General features: G+C 42.7%; 3 long non-coding RNA genes across 3 annotated transcripts; 1 reads left to right on the top strand and 2 right to left on the bottom strand.

The window, feature by feature from the left end:
- Positions 1-6907: 6907 nt before the first annotated feature.
- Positions 6908-8384, bottom strand: LOC143976078 (uncharacterized). Its single transcript, XR_013272496.1, has 3 exons — positions 7771-8384; positions 7497-7653; positions 6908-7196 (listed from the first exon to the last, which is right to left on the bottom strand). It is a non-coding gene; the product is annotated as an uncharacterized LOC143976078 (long non-coding RNA).
- A 4182-nt stretch (positions 8385-12566) lies between these two features.
- LOC143976077 (uncharacterized) lies at positions 12567-13722 on the bottom strand. The gene is made up of 4 exons (XR_013272495.1): positions 13610-13722; positions 13345-13501; positions 12911-13044; positions 12567-12771 (listed from the first exon to the last, which is right to left on the bottom strand). It is a non-coding gene; the product is annotated as an uncharacterized LOC143976077 (long non-coding RNA).
- Positions 13723-13738: 16 nt separating this feature from the next.
- On the top strand, positions 13739-14173 carry LOC143976076 (uncharacterized). The gene is made up of 2 exons (XR_013272494.1): positions 13739-13829; positions 13969-14173. It is a non-coding gene; the product is annotated as an uncharacterized LOC143976076 (long non-coding RNA).
- Positions 14174-17965: the final 3792 nt, after the last annotated feature.

Below are 17965 nucleotides of genomic sequence, written 5' to 3'. Positions count from 1 at the left end.
CAGCTGTTCAATTTCTCCCTTTCACAATCTCCACTCCACCCAATGTGTCCCTCACTGATAAGGGGTTGATCTCTGCGATTTTTCAGCTGTTCCTGCACTTCAAGGCACTCATGTATCAGGTAATCAAAAACACAACTGACATAGTGCTCTCTGCTATAAAACTTTTATTTAAAACTCTGCTAAAAGAGGATACTTACTAGATATAAAAACAAAATTTGCTTGTTACATGTATTGAGAGCGTCCGCTCGCTCACCACGGTGGGTGAACAATGTCACAGGCTCTGATCCTCTCCTCTGCACATGTACCGGCCTCTGAATGGTCTGCCAGATCTGCCAGATCTGCTGAGGAACGAGAGGAACCCACAAGGATTTTGTGAGATTGCCACAAGCCTCAGTTACTTCCTGTTGAACTGAACCTTCTGAAGGGGCCGACATTTCAGAAGAAAAACTATTAACCTGGTCAGCATTCACTCCAGAGTCAGACCCAGGTAACCCAATTTCCTGAATGGGGCTAGAGGGGGCCTTGGGTAGTTGGGACGTCTCACCCAAACCTTTACAGGAATTATACCTGCACAAGGATACACAGGGCCCCCGAAGTGGACGAACTCTGTCTCCTTCTTTGGTATCCCCAAAAGGTTCAATTCGTGCACCCCCTTGATGCTCCCAAAGGAAGCATTTAGTAAAGTTTACAGACCTCAGAACAGCGCAGACAGGTGTCCCTCGAGCTCAGGCTTCTCCTCCTCTGTGGATGTAAACAGAGAAGAGGGGGGTGGCTTCAGTCTGCCCCGCTGAGGGAAACAGCCACAAGGCACAGTTAATCAGGCAGCGGGCGGTGTTAGTGGTGCCGCTATCCATGGGTGTCACCACTCTAGCGGGTGTCAAACGGGTGCGACTCGCACCCCCATAGCGATGCCACTGGCCCCAAACAGGCGGTTGCCGTAAAAGGGCTGATCAATGAGAGCTTTCTTAGAGGCTTGGTCTGCCGACCAATTCTTAAGCCATAGCACACATCTATTCACCACTGCTGAAACAAAGCTTGGACAGCACAGAAGCTGCATCCAAAGCTGCATCACAAATATACTCCAGACCCTGGCGTAAAAGCTTGGTCCATTCAGTTAGGGTCTGCAACACCAGAGCCAAGGCCAAGGCTGGATGCAATACCGAACCAGCCATAGTAAATATACTGCGTGTCACAGCCTCCACTTTCCTGTCAGCCAGGTCCTTACAGGACAGGGATTTCTCTACTGGGATCATGGTTGTTTTATTCAACCTGGAAACAGGAGTGTCCACCCCTGGTGGGGTAGTCCACTTGTTTAAAAGTGATTCTTCAAAGAGTTAGCGTACTGAGAAACGTTTGGGGACCACAAAGGGTGACTTTGGTTGTTCCCATTCCTTATAGGTAAACCTATCAAAATAAGGCAGATAAGCAAACACCTTTGGTGTGCGAGGTCTTGTCAGCCGCATCCTCCATCTTTAAAGTCGCCCACACCGCAGTAACAAGTGCGTCTACCAGCTCTTTTTCACTCGCTGCTGAGACCGTGGAGGACTCATCCTCACTATCGGATGGGTCAGGGGGCAAGAAATTAAACCCCCTGAATGGGCCTCGTCCTCAGCGGCATCAGGCTCAAAATCAGATGAGACAGACTGAGCAGGGGAAGGTGGGGGACACTTCACCCTGGGTCTTTGCCCACATGCTACTTCCACCCGGGATACCAATGATTCAAGGACCGCCGTCAGCGCAGCAATCCGGACCCAGCAACACCATGGTCGCATCTAATTCATATGTCCCTGGACAGGAAGAGGAGAAAAGAGGAGGAAGAGGAGGATCTCCGGCATCTCCAGTGTCTCACTAGACTAACGGAAATTGGCTGCCGTGACATCATCAGCTACACAAACATGGCCGCTGGCCAGAGACCAGCCAAATCAAGGGAAAATGGCAGCCATGATGTCATCGGACCTCCCAAACATGGCCGCCGACTGTTTTACATCCTGAAGCATGCTGGCAGGATCCTCTCTGTGCCTTCAACATCACTGCACCCTCTGCAAGGGGACCCCCTCCAAAAGGTACTGTACTCCGCCAGGGTGGGTGAACATTTAAGGGGACACCACTGTGCACTCTGCATCACTGCACTCTCAGCACTGGGACCCCCAAACTTCACACTACATCACACTGCACATACAGCAGGGCATGTACCTAGGGGTCTTCGCTGCACCCTCTGCACTGGAACTAACCCCCATATGGCCAGGGCAGGACACACACCACTCAGAAATGGAATGGCGGGGGAGACCCCCAGGGATCCCTGCTGCCTGCCCTGGGACTCCCACCATCCCTGAGGGGAGGGGGAAGTCCAGCCTAACCAAGGGACTTTAGGATGGGAGGAGGGATCCTGCAGGCAGGTCTGACCATCCCTGGAGAGTACCCATCTCCATCCCAAACCCTACAAAGGGATAAAGGGGGGCTGTACTTAACAATCCATGGTGTGGGTGACCCTCCAGACAGAACTCATTGCCACTGAAGTAGGAGGCTGTCAGCCAAGGGATCACTGCGACTTGGACCAGAGCATGTGCGTATGCGACCCTGCAAGCCAGCCTCTGTCCATTGAGGCTATGTCGCGGCCGACCTAGCGCATAGCTGCGGTCTGCACATGCTTGCTGGCTGGACTGGGGAGACCACTGGATCTTGATTATCCAGCCCGTCACCCAACCCAGCAGTTGATTGGAGAAAATGCATGGAAGAAAGACAAAAAGCTAAATTTGGTAGAACCAAAAGATCCCAGCAAGGAGCTAGGTCCTTACTCCTGACTAGACATAAATAAACTGAATACTTAGAGCAGGGAGGGGATTATATACTGACTAGTCGTACCCCTGCAGAAGCGATATAGCCCAATGATCAAGATTATAGAGGCACTGTGTCCGTCGATGAGTGAAAGAGAAACCTTTTTTGTCTGCCAGTAAATACATTTTACAGCCCACTTCCTGTTTCTTGTCTGCATAGGTTTATGACATCATGCACATCTCTCTCTCTCTCTCTCTCTCTCTCTCTCTCTCACTTTTGTGAGAGTTTGCCAGGAAGGAATGGGGATGAGTCATAAGAAGACCATAGAGAGCTGCAGAGCTAGAGGTGTGCTTCTGTGTAAATCCTGGAAGTGATCAGGCAGCAGCTGCAGCTGCCCACAGTTAAAATGGTTGCAGCATATTTGACAAGTACGGAATCACAGTATATATAAAATAATATGCAAAGTGGTTGGAGGGAAGCTTCAGCGTGGCAAAGATGTTTTTATTACAAATTATGTGAGCAGACTGGAGTTCCTCTATCTGCTATCTGCTATATCTGCTAGAAAGGACAAAAATACTATGGCTACCTTCAGAGGTGGCTCTAGGCTTTGTGAGGCCTTAGGCAAAACTTAGAAATGAAGCCTCATAATGAGAAAAATAAGTAAAGCTATATAATAATAACTGTGTGCCCCCCACAGCGCTGCCGGCTTCCCTCCTCTTCTCTCCCGCTGACTTCTGGGGGATCTTCAGAAAAATGGGTTGGTAAATTACTTTTCTTTCCTAAATGAGCACAGTGAGTGATCGTAACTGATCATTCATAACTGAAGCAGAGTAAACTGTGTTTTACTCTGTTTCGGTTTATGAATTAACAGGAGCCTCTGTCTCCTGTTCATTCATCTGCAGTGTAGCTGAGGTTACTGAGAAAGGGACTGGGGAACGTGTTTCCTCAGTCCCCTTCTCTGTGTCAAAAGTGAGACTTCAGGGGTCTGTTTAGATCCCTGATATCTCACCAAAGAAACCAAAAAAACTCTCACCAAAAAACATTAACATTTTTTTTTTTTAAATTGTAAGAAGAATAAACAAATAAAATAAAATCAGACAAAAAATTTCTAATCAGACCAAAAAGCCATGCCCAATATGTAGCATAATTTAGCCACACTCACTGCTTTCTGCGGTGCGCTGTGTATGCTACAGGTCACCATCTCCCTAGTAGGGGCCCCAGTGCATTACTTTGCCCATGATGCTATTATGATGGCACTGTACAATGGTGGTAAACATGTGCAGGAGAGGAAAGTGGAGGGTATGACAGCGGGTAGTATGTACATGAGAGGGTGCAAAGTGTATGGAGGTGGGTAGTAGGAACATGAGAGGGGTGCAGAGTGTATGGTGGTTGGGTAGTATGTACATGAGATGGGTTCAGAGTGTATGGTAGTGGATAGTTTGTACATGAAAGCGGTGCAGGGTGTATGGCGGAGGGTAGTATGTACAGAAGAGGGATGCAGAGTGTATGGCAGTAGGTAGTATGTACATGAGAGGGGTGCAGAGTGTATGGAGGTGGGTAGCATGTACAGGAGAGGGGTGAAAAGTGTATGGTGGGGGGGTAGTATGTACAGGAGAGGGGTGCAGAGTGTACGTGGGGGGGAAGCTTGTACAGGAGAGGGGTGCAGAGTGTATAGCGGTGGGTAGTATGTACAGGAGATTTGTATTATTCCATACATTTGTACAGTATTTTACACCCCTCACGTTTTTGTAAACATTTTGTTATATATTTTCATATGACAACACCGAAGAAATGATACTTTGCTACAATGTAAAGTAGGGAGTGCACAGCATACAGCCATTAATGTCTAAACCTCTGGCAACAAAAGCAAGTACACCCCTACAAGTGTAAATGTCCAAATTGGGCTCAGTTAGCCATTTTCCCTCCCCAGTGTCATGTAACTCATTAGTGTTACAAGGTCTCAGTTGTGAATGGGGAGCAGGTGTGTTAAATTTGATGTTATCGCTCTCACTTTCTCATACTGGTCACTGTAAGTTCAACATGGCACCCCATGGCAAAGAACTCTCTGAGGATCTGAAAAAAAGAATTTCTGCTCTACATAAAGATGGCCTAGGCTATAAGAAGATTTCCAAGTCCCTGAAACTGAGCTGCAGCACAGTGGCCAAGATGATACAGCGGTTTAACAGGACAGGTTCCACTCAGAACAACCCTCACCATGGTTGACCAAAGAAATTAAGTGCATGTGCTCAGCGTCATATCCAGAGGTTGTCTTTGGAAAATAGACGTATGAGTGTTGTCAGCATTGCTGCAGAGGTTGAAGGGATGGGAGTTCAGCCTGTCAGTGCTCAGACTATACACCGCACACTGCATCAAACTGGTCTACATGACTGTCGTCCCAAAAGGAACCGAAACCTAAGGTAGCTACTTTTCTTTTTTCCTGGTTGTGTCCCGCAAGTTAAAAGCGGGACACAACAGCAGGGGAAAAGTCTCTTTTCTTTCTTTTTTTCGTCCCAGAAGGAAGCCTCTTCTAAAGATGATGCACAAGAAAGCCTGCAGACAGTTTGCTGGAGACAAGCAGCCTGAGGACATGGATTACTGGAACCATGTCCTGTGGTCTGATGAGACCAAGATAAACTTATTTTGTTCAGATAGTGTTAAGCCTGTGTGGTGGCAACTAGGTGAGGAGTACAAAGACAAGTGTGTCTTGCCTACAGTCAAGTGGGTGGGAGTGTTATGATCTGGGGCTGCATAAGTGCTGCCTTCACTGGGGAGCTACAGTTCATTGAGGGAACCATGAATGCCAACATGTACTGTGACATACTGAAGCAAAGCATGATCCCCTCCCTTCAGAGACTGGGCCGCAGGGCAATATTTCAACATGATAACAACCCCAAACACACCTCCAAGATGACCACTGCCTTGCTAAAGAAGCTGAGGGTAAAGGTGATGGACAGGTAAAGCATGTCTCTAGACCTAAACCCTATTGAGCATCTGTGGGGCATTCTCAAACAGAAGGTGAAGGAGCGCAAGGTCTCTAACATCCACCAGCTCCGTGATGTCATCATTGGAGGAGTGGAAGAGGAATCCAGTTGCAGTCTGTGAAGCTCTGTTGAACTCCATGCCCAAGAGGGTTAAGGCAGTGCTGGAAAATAATGGTGGCCACACAAAATATTGACACTTTGGGCCCAATTTGGACATTTTCACTTAGGGGTGTACTCACTTTTGTTGCCAGCGGTTTAGACATTAATGGCATTAAGGGCTGTGTGTTGAGTTATTTTGAGATGACAGCACATTTACACTATACACAGTATACAAGCTGTACACTCACTACTTTACATTGTAGCAAAGTGTAATTTCTTAAGTGTTGTCACATGAAAAGATATAATAAAAGAAATTACAAAAATGTGAGGGGTGTATTCACTTTTGTGAGATACTGTATATATTGTAGCATAAGACTTCCATATGCGTGAATATGAACTAGGACCCAAGGTGGATCTATTGCATTATACAAAGATAATATATTTACAGTCCCCAATTGAAATAGGAATTCCAGCAGTCCACTTGATACATTTGACTATAATCCTCCATATTATCTGTGAAAGAAGGGTACTACAAGTCCCAAACTTCAGCCTCAATGAAACATCATCATCACATGAGCTATATACATATATGGGTAAGTATGGGAATGTTATACTGGAAGATTCCACAAAAGTTTATTTATTTATATAATTGTTCATATTGTAACTTGAATCCTCCATATGAGTGAATATGAATATTGATGCAAGAGAAATAAGTTGGTCCACACTATCCCAGAGACACATTACTGTTAAAGGTACCTCATCCCCTAATAATTCTATAAATATTGTATCCAAGAATAGGAAAAAGGGGGGGGCAGGGGATTTTTTTACGGTACACTATATAAAGAGACAGAGATTTCTTAAAAAAGAATTCATAGCTTTAATGTTGGAAATATGTTAAAATTATTTTGGAAAAACCAAAATAGCAAAAATATAATAGCAAATACACTTTTTATACAAAAGATTACATGACACAAAGTATAGGGGATCCTGAAAATGTTAGTTGCTGAGAATGATCATGTATCCTCCCGACATGTTTCGCGTTTTTTGCTTCTTCAGGGGAGTATGCAACTAACATGAACATAAACACAGAGAAAGGTTTAAGAATACAGAAAATACATTTATGCCATACAATTCGATACACAAATTTCAGAACATTAAGTATAAAATTGGTCTCAATTTGCTCAGTCCAAAGAGGTACAATGCTTACCCAGGTATAATCATTCCCGGCATCGCAACCCACAAGCCAATAGATGGTGAAATAGATGGCAAGAATTAGGTGACAGGATCAAATGCTAAAAACAACCCAGCCCCATGCAGGGCATAGATGGAGGTAGACAAGCGCTACAAAGATCAAAAACAAAATCCAGAGATAAGTACCAAGTTTACAAATCCAGCACAGGTATTAAAAAATGTGTTAGTTTGTAACAGAAAGGGTAAATGATATCAATCCCTAAATTATAAGAGGGAATTGGGGCTGAAAAACATGCCTTCATAGTAGAACATGAGATACTCATTATCAAAGGAATGAAACAATTGATTTTGATTACGCCTAATTAGTATAAGGGTTGTAGGAAGTGGCTACTGGGGGTATACTACCAATATACTGTTAAAGAGAGTAAAAGGAATAAAAATTATTTTTACCTGCAGTTAGAATCAAAGATGAAAGAATTAATTCCATATGATAATATTGGTGCAATACAAATGCAACAGATTACAGAGAAAGAATCAATTGATTCATTGTGGTGTTTTATAAATTACAGAGTGCAGCGGTATGCTGCCACTGCCAGGCTTGCTGAACCTACAAGCAAATAAAAAAAAAAAAAAAAAAAAAAAAAAAGGATGAATAGATATAGGTATAGAGAGATGAGAAACGGTGTTGTAACAGTATGAAGTTCAACTAAAAAAGTATATTTACCAAAAGGAAGAGTCAGCGTGGCGGTAGTATCTGTGCTGAACCTGCACTACAGATGAAGTGACAGCGCTGCCTATTTGTATCCCCCATCCATCGAGCCGGCGTCTGACGTCACCGGCTCGATGCGGACAGCCATAGGTGGAAGCAGTGAGCATGTGCAAAGCCTTCCAAGTCGGCATTTGAACTACCAACCCCATAATGCCTCAGTGCTGACACGAGGTTCATTTGGATAAATGCTGATGGAGATAGGGCTATGCTAGCTCTCCGCCCTTAAAGGGGCGGGAAAGCACAAGCCTGCATAGAGGGCAGATGAAACGACGATTGTCATGGCTTTTAACCCTAGAGGGGATTACATGCTCCCTTCCACCTCAAATCGGGAGCCGCCTGGGGATATGACCCAGCGGCGCCCTTGGGTGTCCATATGCCCTTGCATACTTGGAGCAAGGGAAGATAAAAAACAGAGGATCCAGTCCCAAATCACAAAATAGTATGGCTCAGGAATGCGGTGTAGGGAAGGAGGGAAAAAGCAAAGCTCCTCAATGTGGGTGGGACTCATAGAGAGCAACAGAGATCCCCGAGTGTGCAAACCATGAAGCCCACCTTGGGCCAAGCAAAGCGAGACATTAAACGGTATATATTACCTGTACAACGTTAATAGTAATTAGAAATGACATTTTTTGATGTGCAGAGATATTTTTAAATATAACATAAACATATAAATAAAGAAAAAAAATAAAAATAAAAATAAAAAATAAAAAAATAGAAAACAAAGAGAAAACCAAATAGATTGGGGAGGGGGTAGGAGGAAAAGAGGGAAGGGGAAAAGATAAACAAAAAGGGGAAAAAGGAATATCACCTCTCTCTCTTCATGCCAGGCTCCACGGGGGCTCACAGCTGAGGTAGGAGGGTTCATGAAACAAACAAACAGAGATTAGCTATAGAAAGGATCTGTAGCTTATATTTTCATTGAAACCAGGGTATTTTGTGGCTTTTAGAATAAAGATCCACTTGGCTTCAGTTTGTAAGAGAAGCTTGTCCACTGAGCCACCTCTTGAGTTTAGAGGTATATGGGCCAGGGCTGAAAATCGTATCCAGTTGGGGTCAAAGGCATGATGGGTGCCTATGTGCCTACTTATGGCTGTAGTAATTTTTTTATTGAGAATGGGTTTAATGTGGTCTTTTATGCGGATAGAAAATAGTCTTTTAGTTTTACCTACGTAAAATCCTCCACAACGGCATTGGGCCAAATATACAACGCCTGGAGTGGAGCATGTAACGTGAAATTTCGAAACAAACAGGTTGCCATTTGGCAGTCTGATCTTTCGAGAATTATATATATAGGGACACATGTCACATTGCCCGCATGAATAAGTGCCTGAATATTTAGATTTAGTTTCACCTGAGGAGTCCTGAAAGTGACTTCTAACTAAGCTGTCCTTGAGTGATTGAGGTCTCATATAGGTGATTGATGGTACATCGTTTATGTACTGATTAACAATGGGGTCAGCTTTTAGAAGAGGCCAGAACTTATTGATTATAGCACGGAAAGAATGATGTTGGTTAGAGTATTTGGTAATGATACGTACTTTATTATCAAAATGTTTTTGTTTATTGGAGAAGAGAAGGGAAGTCCTATCTTTATTTTTTACTCTATTATATGATTTTTTCAAAGATACATGACTGTATCCACGTGCTCTGAGTCTATTATATAAGTCATTGGCTGCAATCTTAAAGTCAGAGTCAGTACTGCAATTGCGTTTGGCCCTTAGATACTGGCTATAAGGGATGCTCTTAAGGAGAGGTTTTGGATGAAAGCTTGTCGCATGCAAGACCGTATTGCCAGCAGTGGGCTTTCTGTATAAGGCAGAATAAACATGTCCCGTGGCATCAATTTTAATAGTTAAGTCCAAAAATTCAATAGAATTTTGACTGTAATTCAACGTAAACTTTAAATTGAATGGATTCACAGAAAGTAAATTAAAAAAGAGCAACAAATCTGATTCTGATCCTGACCAAAAAAATAAAATATCATCAATGTACCTGTACCAGGCTGTGATGTTACTTAGAAAAGGGACGAGGTCTTCACGCGCGAAGGTATCTTTTTCCCACCCCCCCAGGTACAGGTTGGCATACGATGGGGCGCATTTAGTCCCCATCGCAACCCCCTGCACCTGGAGGTAGTGGGATTGGTTAAATTGAAATACGTTGTGCTTTAAAATAAAATCCAATAGCTTCATGACAAATTCATTGTAAGCAAAGAAATTTGAGCCTCTTTCTTGCAAATAGGAGCGTATTATTTGTAAACCTTTGGTATGTGGTATAGCATTATACAAACATTCCACATCGATGGAAACCAACCAGGTCTGTGCCGGTAGGCTGATACCCTCGAGTATCTTTAGAAGATCAATGGTATCCTTTACATAAGAAAAAAGGGAAATGACGTGCGGTGTAAGGTGTTTATCTACAAGGCTACTTGCATTTTCTGTCAAACTATCACAGCTGGAAATGATGGGACGTCCCGGAGGATCAGTTAGAGATTTGTGCACCTTCGGAAGGGCATAGAAAGTAGCAACTTTCGGATCTTTAGAATTTAGAAAGTTCCATGTGCCTTTGTCTATAGTGCCTGATTTGTATGCATTAAAGATAATCGAACGATATTGTGTGTCAAAATGAGAGATTAAAGACACAGAAATTGGTCGATACCAATCAGAGTTTTGAAGAATCTTATTGCACATAGTGAGATATTGTGAGGTATTCATAATTACGATGTTTCCACCTTTATCCGCAGGTTTTATGACTATATTGGGATTGGTTTTGAGTTGTTTTAATGCCGTTAATTGATTATGCGTTAGATTATGTTTCTTGGTCAATGGAAAATGCGTCTGTTCGATTGCCTGGCAAACTTGTTGGGTAAAAGCCCAAATATTTGGATTTGTATTTAGGAGTGGAAAATTTGTTGACTTAGGTTTGAACATTTCTAAAGGAGGAAAGGAAACTGACTGTACCGATAAACCAGTGGAAGAGATGGTCATCTCATCATCAGGGGGTACTTGGCCCTCTTCCCATAGATCCATCAAATTGGAGAGGACTTGTTGATCAGCACTATTTACCTCATTGGTAAGTTTCGATGTATTTATTTGTACAGTAGGTTGATTGGGCTTATGGAAAAAGGTTCTAAATATCAGTTTTCGTGCAAATAAATGTATATCCTTTATCAGAGAGAATTTGTCCGAGCTTGAATCAGGGCAGAAGGTCAGTCCTAGTTTCAAAACATCGAGTTCATGACTCGTGAGCACATAAGACGATAAGTTGACTATAGATAATTCATTCCCTGAATTGGATTCTGGGTTAGTAAAAGGAGATTGGGTTAGGTATTGGGTGGTTGAGGGGATTCTTTCCCTAAAAAAATAGGGGCGATTCGGAGGTCCGCCGGTAGGGGAGCACCACTAGGTGAAATGATGATATCATTAGTGTTGGTGATGGGTAGGGATGATGTCAAAGGGGCTGATTTTGTGAAGGAAGACGTGAGAGTGGTAGACATAGAAGTGTTACTGGAGGTGGAAATGGACAAGGATGTGTTAATGGGGGTGGGAGTGATGAGAGGTGGGGGTGGTGGTGGGTGATGGAACATCATTAGGGGACGAACAGGGACTTGGTTGGAAATGGGATGAGTTCGAGGTGGTAAAGGGGTACTGAGGTGTTGGTTGGGTGCTGCCATAGCGGCGCCCTCCGAATCGCTTTTTCTCCTCTTTGGGAGTCTGTCTCCAGATAAATCACGATAAATTGTGGAATGATTGGATGGAAAAGAGGTTGATGAAACACTCGATCTAGTTTCATCATCATTATAATCCCTCCTGTTGGAGGGGCGTGATGCTCTAAAGAACTTATTTTTATTTTTACCATCTGTTGGCCATTTGTATGCCGAACCGTTCGAGTAGGAATTGCTATCACGTGTGAGTTTATTTTGTTTTAAGCGTATTATCTCTAAGGTATAATTCTCAATGTGTTTGGATAATTCAGATTCCTTGCGTTTAAATTTGGGAGTGGAGGTTATTTTAGCATATTCATCGTACCATTTTTTAATGGAATTATCTATCAGGTCGATATCATGCGAGTATTGGATGGCTAATAAAGTCATCATTGCTATCGAACACGTTTGTAGGTTTTCTTCCCATTTTTGCTTGATGAGATTGTCAATTTTGTTTAGATTGGGGAATATTTGTATTCTAAGGCCAAAAGGCACAATTTGTTGATCAATGTATTTGTGAAAGAACTTTCTGTGCCAAAAAATTCTAACCTTACGTTCCAAGAGGCGTTGCAAATATTGCAGAGCAAGATCAAGATCCTTATCCGATGGTTCACTGTTCTTTTGGAGATCAGAAGCTTTGTTCATTAGGCCCTCCCAGGCCTCGCCGCTGAAAGCCGCCATGGACCCGGGAGAGAGAGAGAAGGAAACAAAGGGAAAAAGGAAAGTTTGGGAGGAAAAGGGGGAAAGGGGAAATACAATTTTATTGATTAGTAAGAATAAATGCAAAAAATACAAAGGACAAAGAAAATTTTTTTATCATCATTACAGAAAGTTGCCGTGTCACAGGGAGGTGGGCCTAAGGACAAAAAGCGTATTAAAACGCATGAGTACAATAGAAATAAGTTGGTCCACACTATCCCAGAGACACATTACTGTTAAAGGTACCTCATCCCCTAATAATTCTATAAATATTGTATCCAAGAATAGGAAAAAGGGGGGGGCAGGGGATTTTTTTACGGTACACTATATAAAGAGACAGAGATTTCTTAAAAAAGAATTCATAGCTTTAATGTTGGAAATATGTTAAAATTATTTTGGAAAAACCAAAATAGCAAAAATATAATAGCAAATACACTTTTTATACAAAAGATTACATGACACAAAGTATAGGGGATCCTGAAAATGTTAGTTGCTGAGAATGATCATGTATCCTCCCGACATGTTTCGCGTTTTTGCTTCTTCAGGGGAGTATGCAACTAACATGAACATAAACACAGAGAAAGGTTTAAGAATACAGAAAATACATTTATGCCATACAATTCGATACACAAATTTCAGAACATTAAGTATAAAATTGGTCTCAATTTGCTCAGTCCAAAGAGGTACAATGCTTACCCAGGTATAATCATTCCCGGCATCGCAACCCACAAGCCAATAGATGGTGAAATAGATGGCAAGAATTAGGTGACAGGATCAAATGCTAAAAACAACCCAGCCCCATGCAGGGCATAGATGGAGGTAGACAAGCGCTACAAAGATCAAAAACAAAATCCAGAGATAAGTACCAAGTTTACAAATCCAGCACAGGTATTAAAAAATGTGTTAGTTTGTAACAGAAAGGGTAAATGATATCAATCCCTAAATTATAAGAGGGAATTGGGGCTGAAAAACATGCCTTCATAGTAGAACATGAGATACTCATTATCAAAGGAATGAAACAATTGATTTTGATTACGCCTAATTAGTATAAGGGTTGTAGGAAGTGGCTACTGGGGGTATACTACCAATATACTGTTAAAGAGAATAAAAGGAATAAAAATTATTTTTACCTGCAGTTAGAATCAAAGATGAAAGAATTAATTCCATATGATAATATTGGTGCAATACAAATGCAACAGATTACAGAGAAAGAATCAATTGATTCATTGTGGTGTTTTATAAATTACAGAGTGCAGCGGTATGCTGCCACTGCCAGGCTTGCTGAACCTACAAGCAAATAAAAAAAAAAAAAAAAAAGGATGAATAGATATAGGTATAGAGAGATGAGAAACGGTGTTGTAACAGTATGAAGTTCAACTAAAAAAGTATATTTACCAAAAGGAAGAGTCAGCGTGGCGGTAGTATCTGTGCTGAACCTGCACTACAGATGAAGTGACAGCGCTGCCTATTTGTATCCCCCATCCATCGAGCCGGCGTCTGACGTCACCGGCTCGATGCGATGCTTTTTAGCATTTGATCCTGTCACCTAATTCTTGCCATCTATTTCACCATCTATTGGCTTGTGGGTTGCGATGCCGGGAATGATTATACCTGGGTAAGCATTGTACCTCTTTGGACTGAGCAAATTGAGACCAATTTTATACTTAATGTTCTGAAATTTGTGTATCGAATTGTATGGCATAAATGTATTTTCTGTATTCTTAAACCTTTCTCTGTGTTTATGTTCATGTTAGTTGCATACTCCCCTGAAGAAGCAAAAACGCGAAACATGTCGGGAGGATACATGATCATTCTCAGCAACTAACATTTTCAGGATCCCCTATACTTTGTGTCATGTAATCTTTTGTATAAAAAGTGTATTTGCTATTATATTTTTGCTATTTTGGTTTTTCCAAAATAATTTTAACATATTTCCAACATTAAAGCTATGAATTCTTTTTTAAGAAATCTCTGTCTCTTTATATAGTGTACCGTAAAAAAATCCGCTGCCCCCCCCTTTTTCCTATTCTTGGAATGAATATTGATGCATTTAACCCTAATCCTCAATAGTATATGTAGCTGTGAGGAAGGCTATTAAAAGTCCTTGACTTCAGCATCAATGGAGCATCATAATCACATGAACTTATTTATGGGTAAATAATGCTGGAAGACTCCACAGGAAATTTGTATGATTCCATGTATTTGTATATATTGTAACTTAAAGTGGTTGTAAAGGCACAAGGTTTTTTAACCTTCATGCATTCTATGCATGAAGGTAAAAAAAACTTCTGTGTGTAGTAGCCCCCCTAATACTTATCTGAGTCTCCTCTCTATTCAGCAATGTCCACGAGCGCCTTGTCTCTCCTGGGACTTGTACTCCTCATTGGCAGCTGCAGAAGCCACTGGCTCCCGCAGCTGTAAATCACAGCCAGTGGGCCAATCAGGAGACAGAGGGGGTGGGGCCAAGTCATGGCTCTGTGTGTGCATGGACACACATAGCCGCGGGAGCTGCTTGCTGTGGGGGTACTCGGCCGGATGGAGGGGCCAGGAGCACCAGCGTGGAGGAGTATCCATTGCACAGAACAAATAAGTATAACATGTTTGTTATTTAAAAAAAACAAAAAACAAGGCTTTAATATGCCTTTATGTCCTCCAAATGCATAAATATGTATCAGTGCTTCGCAGTAGGCAATCGCTGCCCTCACATCAGGGGTCACTGAAGATGCCAAAACATGCACCATATAGCATGAATGCATGGTTGCACATCGCGGAGACACTAGCTAGACACCGATTGCATAAAATTATGAAAGCAATACTTAGCCATCCACTCCAGATATGGTTTTGTTCCAGAGTCACATGAGTCCCTATATCCATAGTGTCTTCCTGGTCTAGTTCTTAGGGGGAACTTGAGGGGGCCTCCCCATTGTGCTGGAAGTGAAGAGGAGTTTAATTGAAACCTGACCGGTTTCGCCAGTCACGCCGGCTGCATTAGAGGTATGTTCAATGCACTTCTTTGGGTGCCTATATAATACATGTGCTCAAATTGGCCACCATTGGCAGGAAAAAAAAAACTAAAAAACAAATAACATACCTATTTCGACAGAACCAAATACAATGCCTTCAGACGGACTTATCACTATACTATTTTTATGAACACTCTACATTACACCCTAAGTCATCCATAAAATCATTTTTTTTCCAAAGGTTGTGTGGTTTTAATATTTATATAAAACTGATAAGCAGAGTTTTAAGCTAAAATTACCAGCCTGCTTCCATGGAGCCACTTTCCCTAATGAAACTCTTTCTTCAAAAGTGCTTTGATAAGTGAAATCCAGTGTGACAAAGATTTCCTCACTTGTCCCGAATAGCAGTTTATCTCAGGGACTGGCGTCTGTGCAATTTCAAACAATCTTAAAAACTAAAGTAGATCTTAGACATAATTAAAAATGATAAGGAACACATACATAAAGTCTAAATTTATAAAGGTTTAAATAGCTAGTTGAAGAGTTACACCCGAGACTTACTAAAATTCTTCTAATAGCAGAGCATACAATGTTATCACTAATGTGTTTTTGCACAATTAAAATAAGACTATCGACAAATGTCACATTTAATTTTTTTACCTGCTAATTGTTTCACATCATAAACAATTAATACAAACACATAGATAGATATCAACCTAAAGTGCATTTCCACTTTTGCAGTCAATTTTGAAAAAAATTCACTATACAGTATGTTTGTTATTTGTTCCCATTCACATAACATCCATCCAAAGAAAGGATTATTCACATAATCTCCGGCACGGCGCTTGCCTTTTTAAAGCAGCGGGACACGGAATGCGAACCTCTGCAGCCAGAGCACTAATTTTTAAAATGGCATGATCCCCCAAACTTACACGATCCCTCATTGTACTGCCAACAGAGACCCCATTTTTTATTGGCCGGTTGTGCAGGGGAGGCTGTACCACTAGCCCCTCCTGGAAAAAACTGATTTGGGGCCTGGCCGAGGACATAAGCCGCATCCAGAGGCTAATGTCCTTGTGGTCCCAGCAAAGGGACGGCCAGATAACCCTATGCTGCCGAAACTGCTCGTCATAACTTAGCCAAGCAGATGGGGGCAGAGTGCGCACATGACCCGCCTTGCTCACTGAGCTTCGCCTATGATGAGGACCCCCATCCAGGCGATCCACCTACTGCAGCCGATGGTGGCCCAGCAGGTGTACCTGACGGGTCCCGTTTGGGGTTTCATGACCTGGCGCAAAGCTCGGGGGGAGGATCCTGGAGAAAAACGCTGAGACCTACAGGCGCGTGGGGGTTCCTGCCCCGACCCAGATGCCTGATCTTCTATGAGGGACGCTACCTGTCTGTGTAGCCATTCCAGTCCCCTCGTGGTGGCAGCCACCCAAAGCTGGGCTAAAATCCTGTCCACCTCTGCCATACTGAAAGCGCTCCTCCTCAGCATGTAAACTGCCTGCTTTCTACCACCTTACTGACCCTCCAATAATGTCCGAGAGCCCCGCCTCCCCCTTAAATAAACTACAAAACCCCACCCTATCCTGCTTCTTCCTGCCAATCTTCTCTTTCCCTGCTTCTACAACTTTAACTTCCTTAACCCCTTCATTGCCTCCCCTTCTCACTCTGTCATGCCGTCCCTTCACTATTTTTATTACATTTCCATCGCTCCGAGCCTCACTAACTCTGCTTTAAAGCTGAAGAAAATGAACAGAAAATATTTCAAAACTTATGTGATCTTTTCTTCAACTCAGCTGTATCCAGTAACACTCAACACTTATCAGGCTGCAAACAACAGCTATATTGTTTTTTTTTCTTCATGTTCACAATCTGAGATATAGACACTATGCACAAATTTGTCCCCCATAACATGCTGCCTTTGTCCCATCAACCAAGGATGCCAGGCAGCGGGAGCCACCTGGGTCCTGGCAACCAGAGTCACTAGGCAGCAGAAGCCACCTGCCTCCTACCCACCAAGGGCACTAGGCTCCAAGGCCACTTGTGTTCAAGCAACTAAGGACGCACAACACCCATTTGATATATATGGGACAAACTGCTTCTCATACTGAATCAATAGAGGACTGAGTATTTCACTCTGAGATCCTGAACACAATCATTTTGGCAGCCCTAGGGAACACAAAAAGATCCCCAGCCTCCGACACCTTGCTGCCACTCTGGTTCCCAATGAGTAGCAGACCCTGCCCGAGATGGGGTTTGCAATACAGAAAACGAGGCTGCGTGTTGGGCACCAGGGGTATAGGTGAGGCATAATGCCATACTGAAAAATAGAGTTTGGTTTACATACACTTTAAAGCATTTTAGTGTAGACACCTATTCTGGTAGTAACTGTCTAAGCCCTTGTACACACGATCGGACATTCCGACAACAAAATCCGTTAGATTTTGTCCGAAAGTGGTGTTGCATACACATGGTCGGACAAAGTTGTCGGAAAATCCGATCATTCGGAACGTGATGACGTTCGTTCGTTATGACGGGACTACGTTCAGGCTAGTAGCCAATAGCTTTGGTCTCGTAATTTGATCTGAGCATGCATGGCACTTTGTCCGATCTGAATTCTCTACAAACGATCGGACAAAGTCCGATCGGATCATGTTGTTGGAAAATTTTATATCCAGCTCTCAAACTTTGTTGGTTGGACATTTCGACGGAAAAAGTCTGATGGAGCCCACACACAGTTGGATTATCTGACAATACGGTCCGATCGGACATTTTCCGTCGG

The sequence above is a fragment of the Lithobates pipiens genome, unplaced genomic scaffold (assembly GCF_037356315.1).
Source record: "Lithobates pipiens isolate NorthernLeopardFrog02 unplaced genomic scaffold, aLitPip1_a1.2 Scaffold_13, whole genome shotgun sequence".
NCBI lineage: Eukaryota > Metazoa > Chordata > Amphibia > Anura > Ranidae > Lithobates > Lithobates pipiens.
This window is presented reverse-complemented; position numbering and strand designations above follow the sequence as displayed.